We start from the raw sequence: 8,945 nt of genomic DNA, 5'->3' as shown, positions 1-8,945 counted from the left end.
TTCTTTCTTTCTTTCTTTCTTTCTTTCTTTCTTTCTTTCTTTCTTTCTTTCTTTCTTTCTTTCTTTCTTTCTTTCTTTCTTTCTTTCTTTCTTCTTTCTTTCTTTCTTTCTTTCTTTCTTTCTTTCTTTCTTTCTTTCTTTCTTTCTTTCTTTCTTTCTTTATTGAATTAATTCTTTCATTTCCTCATCTTTTTTTATCATTTGCATTAAGTAACAGTTGTTAAAGTGTGGTTGATAGATTTAATAATGGTTATCTAGGGAACTTGTGAGCTAGTTCCTTATAGATATAATAATGATAATAATTCCCAATTATTTAGCGCTTAATGTTACATGGGGAAGGCAGTTAGGTGGCTCAGTGGATTGAGAGATAGGTCTAGAAATGGGGGATTCTGGGTTCAAATCTGGCCTTAGACACTTCCTAGTTGAGTGATCCTGAGCAAGTCACTTAACCTCTCTCTATTGCCTGACCCTTACCACTTTTCAACCTAATTGATTTTAAGATGAAAGGGAAGCATTTAAAAACAAACCAAAAATGTTACATAAAGTATTTGTCCTTATAGCAATACAATTAGGTAGTTAATACCACTATGATTATGCCCATCTTATAAATGAGGAAATTGTACCTCAGAGTTGTTAAGTGGACACACAAGTGAAAATCAGGTCTCTACTGATTTCAAGTCCAGAGCTCTCTCCACTCTATTATATATAGTTGTTCAGTTATTTCAGTTGTATATGATTCTTTGTGACCCCATTTGGGGTTTTCTTGGCAAAGATACTCGGGGTTTTTTTTTTGCCATTTTTGTCTCCAACCCATTTTATAGATGAGGAACTGAGTTAAATGGGATTTAATGACTTGCCCAAGGTCATAAGAGCCAATAAGTTTTTGAGGGCCAGATTTGAACTCAGGAAGATGAGTGTTCCAAACTTCCACTTTATCTGTGTTACTCTAGTCACTTAATATTCATTTATAGCATTAACATTTATAATTTGACAATAATTAGAATTTTCTTATAATTATTTTTGTTAATGTGAATCAGATTTCTCCTCACTCTTTCTCCTCAATAGCAGCACCCTGTTTTCCATGATTTGGGGCAAAGTGTTTTGACTGAATAAGAGAATGTATCTAAAGCCCTTTAGATACAGAAGTGTCAGCAAGTATTATTACTTATTCTAGAAACTTCACTTTTCTGGCTCAGAACTGGCTCACTATTTTATAGATGACACCCGGAGTGAGGCCAGATTTTCTCAACTGATCTTTCCACTTGACCTAATAATTAATTGAGATGTATTAACATTTCCTTTTCAAATAAGGAGAAAGAATTCGACTACTTAATGATCCCTCCTTATAATAATATTATTATCAATAGGCCAGGTGTTCTATAAAGGGTGGTATTCGATAAAATGCTTGCAATTACATTTTAAAAACCACATTGACAATTTGGAGTAGGTTGAGGGGAAGATGATCTGAATGATGAAGGGACTGAAACCACTGTCATGGGGGAAACAATCTGTTTTAGTAACTGGAGCTGTTTAGCATGGAAAAGGGAATGCTTAGGGGTATTTATTTTGAGGATTGTCTTGTGAAAAAGAAATTAGATTTGTATTACCTAGCTTCCAAAAGGCAGAATTAGAAATGGTGGGTGAAAGTTGCAGCAAGGGGTAGGGCTAGAAAAAAGATTCCTACAATTAGAGCTGTCCAAAAATGGAATGGGTTGCCTTGGGAGGCACTGAGTTTTCCATTACTGAAGAGATTAAAACATTCAGAGGGAGCTCCTAGTTAGGTACAAGTTGATCTTAAAGAACCATTTCAACATCAAGATTCTATAGCGTAATTCTATGATTGAAATTAAATTATTTCCATATTCTTAGTCATCTCATCTATCCAATGGTAATAATACTTACACTACTCATCTCTGAGTTGTGAGAAAAGAATTTTACAAAGTATAAACACCAAATTATTGAATGAGTAAATTCAAATTAGCTATTGGAAGGAAAATCAATGTCAGTTTCTAATAAATAATATTAACTATGAATAAATGCCAAATGGTTTTTAAATACCAAAAATGATTTTTAAAAATGTCTACCTAAACCATCACAACAATATCTGTGTGAATTTGTTTCTCCTCTTTTGGCTTCAGTTTACTAATGTACAAATTGAAAGGACCTTGACTTTGACACCATCTTGTACTTTCCAAATTTAAATCTATGATCCTATGAACTTATGTTCTTTAATTAGTTGCCTCTCACTAAGATTTCTGAGTATTGCTCATGAAGAAAAAGAAGGAAAGGAGCCTTTCTCTCCTAATCATTTCAAACCTTGGATGTTCAACTGTATTAATATTCCCAGTTAGCACTCCAGAAACAAACCTTAAATTAAAAAAAAAAAAAGATATATTCTATACTAACTAGGGAACACACTAGAACAAATCTGCATTCTAAAAAACATGCCATTTGTTTCTATGACAACGCTGGAAACATGCAAATATTATACATTTTAGCAAAATCCCACACATCAGAGACCAAGCTCCCAGCTGTCTGGGTTGTTCCACAAGTTGCACTTTCCATCTGACATTTCTCTTTGAAGGCTCCAGTTTCAAACAAATACAAAAAAAGAAGAAAAGAAACTGATCTCCTCTAGCCAAGGTTCTTCTTCTCTAACCCCTGAGGATGAACAACGTCCCCAAGTTCCACATAAAAGACTACGAAAGTTTCAAAGAATGGCACCCAACCTTGAAATGAACATTCAACCATTAATTAACTACTCTTTGGGTTTAGTCATTCAATCAGTTCTGAATTCTTCCAACTGTACTAGATAGTGCAATGGGTAAGTGCTATAACCTAATTTCAAACATGGCCTCAGGAACTTACAAGCTGGGCAAGTTACTTACCTTCTGTTGGCTTGTTTCCTCAATTGTTAAATGGATATAACAATAGCACCCACATCACATGGTTATGAAGAGGATCAAATGAGATATAATAATTATAAACACAGCCCAGCATCTAGCATGTAGTAAGCATTGTTAAAATGCATATTCCATTCTCCCTTCCCCTTATACTAACTCATTTCTCTTTTTTCTGTAAGAATAGCATGAACAATTTTGTCAAATTATTTGCTAAAATCTAGGAAAGCTATATCAACAGTGTGCCCTGATCTTCCAGGAGATGAATCCTGTCAACAAAGGAAATCAGGTTAGTTTAGTCTGAGCTATTCTTAATGAAACCAAGCTGGCTCTTTTTTGATCATTATTCCATTTTAGGAAAGGAATTAGGTTTTGCAGCTAGGGGATGTCAAGACAAGAAAACCTCAATTCCGATCCCTTCTCAAATGTTTACAAGCTTTATGGAAACTTCTCACCATGAGGTTAGTTAACTTCTTTCAACCTCAGTTTCCTTATTTGTAAAAAAAATAGCTACTGCCTTACAAGATTATTGTGAAGATCATATGAGGCAACACCTAAAGCACTTTCCAGTCCTTAAAAACACTATATACATGTTAACTATTTTTAGTAGTAGATTTTCACTAAGCATCTCTCTAATAATATGTTTTAGAATTTTGCCAGGAATCAGTCATACTCACTGGTCTATAGTCTATGGGTTTTGTTCTCATCTCTATTCTGAAAATAGTACATTTGCCTTTCTCCAGTAATGTTGTATTTCTCCCATTCTCCATGATCATTCAGTAATTTGTGATCATATCTGTCAGTTCTTTTAGGATACTAAGTGGTAGGTTTGGGGGGCCTAAATACTTGAACTCATCAAGAGCAGCTAAGCATTTTCTTACTACCTTTTTTATTATCATGGGTATCCCCCCCCCTTATTTTACTTTCCTTCCCACTCCCTCCCTTCTTATTCCCCTCATTTCTCTTTAATTTCTATTAATCACCCACCCAACTTTTCCCTCCCTTTTAATACTCCCCATCCCACTCCCCACTCTTCATTATTCCCTCTCAACTTCCCTGTAGGGTAAGATAGAATTCTATACCCTAATAGATCTGGCTGTTCTTCCCTCTCAGAACTGATTCCACTGAGAGTAGGGTTTAAGTATTACCTATTACCTCTCTCTTCATCCCCTTCTAATAATAGTATTTTCCTCCCCTCCTTACCCATGCACCTCTTTATAGGGTATAATTTATCCTATTTTTTTTTCTTCCTTCAAGTTTCTCTTAGTACCATCCTCTTTTTTTGTCCCCTACTCCAATTTTTTTTTACATTTCATCTTAAACAACTTAATACCACAATCTCTGACTATAAATAATTCTTCTAACTACTATGATAATGAAAACAATTTTAGGAGTTACAAATATAAGTTTTCCATATGGGGATATAAACAATTTGACCTTACTGAAGCCCTTAAAATTTTTCCCCCTTTTTCTTGTTTACCCTTTGATGCTTCTCTTGAATTTTGTTATTTGGACATCAACTTTTCCATTTAGTTCTAGTCTTTTCTTTAGGAATGCTTGGAAATCTTCTATTTTGTTAAATATGCTTCCCCCTGGGATTATGTAGTCAGTTTTGATGGATAGGTGATTCTTGGTTGTAGACCCAATTCTCTTGCCTTCCTGAATATCATATTGCAAGCCTTACAGTCATTTAGTGTGGAGCTGACAAATCCTGTGTAATCCTGACTGGGGCTTCTTGATAGCTGAATTATCTCTTTCTGGACACTTGTAATATTTTTTTCTTTGCCTGGAAGTTCTTGAATTTGGCTATAATATTCTGGGGGGGGGTTGTCTTTTGAGGATTTAATGTAAGGGGTGGTCAATGATTTTCTTTAATGTCTATTTTTCCCTCTTGTTCAAGAACATTAGGGCAATTTTCTTGGATTATTTCTTGTAATATGATGTCAAGGCTTTTATTTTGTTTCAGTTTCTGGTTTTTTTGTTTGTTTGTTTCTGGTAAACCAATAATTCTCAAATTGTCTTTCATGGTTCTGTTTTCCAGGATCAGTTGTCTTTTCAATGAGATATTTCATGTTTCCTTCTATTTTTTCATTCTTTTGATTTTGCTTTATTAATTCTTACTGTCTTCTACTTGCCCAATTCTAGTCTTTAAAGACTGGTTTTCAGCTATGATGTTTTGAGTTTCCTTTTCAGTTTGGTCTATCCTGCTTTTCATGGTTTCCAGCAGGTCAATTAGGGCATCTAATTTGCTCATTACTTCATTTGATTTCTATGCCTCTTTTTCCATGTGGACAATTTTGTCTTTTAAGTTGTTATTTTCTTTTTGTATTAATTTCATTTATTTTTCCCACGTTTCTTCCCATTTTTCTTCTATCTTTCTTACTTGGTTCTTTTTGAGTTTCTCAAGAGCGTGGGACTAATTTCCATGGGGGGGGGGGCGGGGAAGTTTGGATGGGTTTGTTTCTCACTTTTTGCTGTTGCTTCTGTGTTTTGCTCTTTTTCTTGATCAAGAGTTTCTTTTGCTGCTACTTGTTCCTTTTGCCACTAGTGGATTGAGGTTCCTGCATGTTGATTGCTTTCTTAGCTTCTGCCTCACAGGTCTTTGCCTTGATAGTATCTTCCCTTCGCAGTCAGAATCTTAAGTGAGGAGGGCAGGCAGTTCTTTCTGTAGCTTTAAAGCATTTTGCCTTGAGGCTATCTTTCTGGCCCCTGCTGCCTTGGCTGTGTTCAACCCTGTCTTTGTCCAAGCTTTGTGCTCCACTGTCCAAGCTCCATGCTCTTCAGCTTTGGGTCTCAAGTCTCTCTGCCAAGGCCTTGCACTGACCTCAGGAGTAAGCCTGTGGTTCTTTCAGCCAGCCCCCAAGAATTTAGAGAATGCCTTGGCCCTGCCTCTGACTCTGGAAGGATAGGTGGTATGGGGGGTGGGTGGGTGGGGAATTATCAGCTTGCCCTTTGATAAGGTAGTTTTGCCCTTGATAGCATGGGGATCCCCAAACATTGCCTACCTTTAAGGCTGAATTCCATAGGAGAGTCCCTTTACTTGTCTGATTTTTATTTCAGTCCTTTTGAGATACTTTGAAATCATTTGGAAGGGGATTCAGAAGGTTCCTGCTATTAAGCCACCGTCTTAGCTGTGCCTCCACTAAAAGCAAACTTAGATAACTTGACTGGAACTAATTATCTTTCTGATCTGTCTTGTCACTGAGAAGAATTTAAATTTGATGCAGAGAAAACAAAGAGCCATTTTTGAATATGGGAATTATGTGATCCTAAGTGCTTTACAATTTGATATGGCAACAGCATGCTTGACAGATTGTAGGCAAGAGAGACCATTTGGGAACCATAAAAAGTGAGGCGATCAGGTTCTAGACTAGAATAGAGAAGGACATTCTAACATTAGAGATAGTCTGAAGGAAGAAGGAAGAAAAATTGTTGACCAATTAACCAGATAAATCTAGGAAGAAGGAGAAGTAAAGGATGATGCCAAATATTTTCACATAGAGTACTTGTAAAATTCAGTCAGTATTGTTGAAAAGAAGAGTCTGTTTTGAGTGGAACACAAGAAGTTTTGTTTGAAGATGTTTAATTCTAAATAACCATAGGACAACCATGTGGAGATATATTGTAGGCATTGGAAACACGAGATTGGTGTGCAGGTGAGATGCTAGGTTCAGAGATACTTGGTAGTCATCTTCACAAACCTATTAGTTGAAGACAAGAAGGTATGTGCTCTCTCCAGGAGACATTACTGACTGCCACAAGTAAGCCTTGAGGTCTATGTTGTCCTTTTTCTTCTATTAGTAGTGATAGGTTGAATTGAATAGAATTCCATTAAATTACAAAATTGGGAAAGACTTTATACTTCATTTAGTCCAATCATTTTATAAATGAGGAAACTGAGGCTCAAAGAAGTCACACAAGGAAGTAGTAGGTGGCAGAGTCAGAACTCAAATTCAATTTTTTTTTCATCTTAAATCCTGCATTATTTCCCTTTTATCATACTGGTTTTACAAATCAACTTAATGGCTATTCCGTTCATGTGTATATCAGATTACATGGCAGCTACAAGTTCTATGATTTTGTGATCATTCCACATACTTTCATCCATTCTTTCTTCTCTGTAACCAATGGCATGGATTACTTTTAGAAAAGCTAGACATTTTTAGGGCATAATCCTGCTATGGAACACAGCAAAACTAAATGCCTATTCTTTGAATAATAAGTCAATAATACTAACCTTATTAAGCAACCATTAAAGTGAAAGTCTCTTATCCCCATTATTATTTTATATTGTACTAGAAATGCTAGCTACAGCAATAAGAGCAGAAAAAATGAAAGGAATTAAAATAGGCAATGAAGAAACAAAGTTACCATTCTTTGCAGATAATATGATGGTATACCTAAATAATCCTATAGAAATAATCAACAACTTTAGTAGTCACAGGATACAAAATAACCCCACATAAATCATTAACATTTCTATTTACAACCAACAAAATTTAACAGCAAGATATAGAAAAGGAAATTCCATTCAAAACAATGCTAGACAATATAAAATACTTAGGGGTATACTTACCAAAACAAGCACAGCAAGTATATGAGCATAATTACAAAATGCTCTTTACACAAGTTAAATCAGATTTAAATAATTGGAAAAACATTAATTGCTCAAAGGTGAATTGAGCCAATATAGTGAAAATGACAATCCTACTTAAATTACTTTACCTATTTAGTGCCATACCAATCAAACTAGCCCAAAATGATTTCATAGAACTAGAAAAAAATAAGAACAGAGTCCATCTGAAAAAACAAAAGGCCAAGAATATCAAGGGAATTAATGAAAAAAATATGAAGGAAGGAGGCATGGTTGTATTATATCTCAAAGTATACAATAAAGGGGTAACCACCAAAACAATATCATGGTGACTCAGAAGTAGAGTAGTGTGGAATAATGGATTGGAATAGGTAATCAGCCCCATGGTACTTAATGTCCATAGCAACCTGGTGTTTGATAAACTCAAAGATCCAAGATTTGGGGGAAAGAACTCACTATTTGACAAAAACTGCTGGAGAAACAGAAAAGCAGTACTACAAAGACTAGGGATGGAAGAACATCTCACACCATATACCAGGATATGGTCAAAATGGAGGTTTTACCTAGAAATGAAGAGTGATATCATAAACAAATTAGAGAAACACGGAAAAGTTTATATCAAACTTATAGACAAAGGAAGAATTTATGATCAAATAAGACAGAGAATATTATGAAAAATGAAATGGATAATTTTGATTACTTTAAATTAAAAAGGTTTTATATATGAACAGGTTTTATAAAAATGCAACCATGATTAGAAGGGAAATAACAAATTGGGTGGTGGGGCAGCTGGGTAGCTCAGTGGATTGAGAGTCAGGCCTAAAGACGGGAGGTCCTAGGTTCAAATTTGACCTCAGACACTTCCCAGCTGTGTGACCCTGGGCAAGCCACTTGACCCCTATTGCCTAGCCCTTATCACTCTTCTGCCTTGGAGCCAATACACAGTATTGACTCCAAGACGGAAGGTAAGGGTTTAAAAAAAACAAAAAACAAATTTGGGGGGAAATTATAGCACGTGTTTCTGAGAAAAATCTAATTTCTCAAATATATAGAGAACTGAATCAAATTGATAAGAATACAAAGCATTCCTCATTGGAAAATGTTTAAAGATATGAACAGGCAGTTCTCAAAGGAAGAAGCCAAAACTATCCATAGTCATATGAAAAAATGCTCCAAATCACTGTAGATTAGAGAAATGCAAATAAAAACAACGCTGATTTACTACCTCACACCTATCAAATTGACTAACAAGATCAAAAAGGGAAATAATAAAAGCTGGAGGGGATGTAGGAAAAGTGGGATGCTAACATATTGTTGGTGGAACTGTGAATGGATACAACCGTTCTGAAGAGCAATATGGAACCATGCTTTAAAAGGTCATAAATCTATGACAATCCTTTGACCTAGCAGTGCTACTAATGGGTATGTAACCCAAAGAGATCATAAGAAAG

The sequence above is a fragment of the Monodelphis domestica genome, chromosome 2, assembly GCF_027887165.1.
Source record: "Monodelphis domestica isolate mMonDom1 chromosome 2, mMonDom1.pri, whole genome shotgun sequence".
Taxonomy (NCBI): domain Eukaryota; kingdom Metazoa; phylum Chordata; class Mammalia; order Didelphimorphia; family Didelphidae; genus Monodelphis; species Monodelphis domestica.
The sequence above is the reverse complement of the archived record's forward strand: the minus strand, read 5'-3'. Positions refer to the sequence as shown.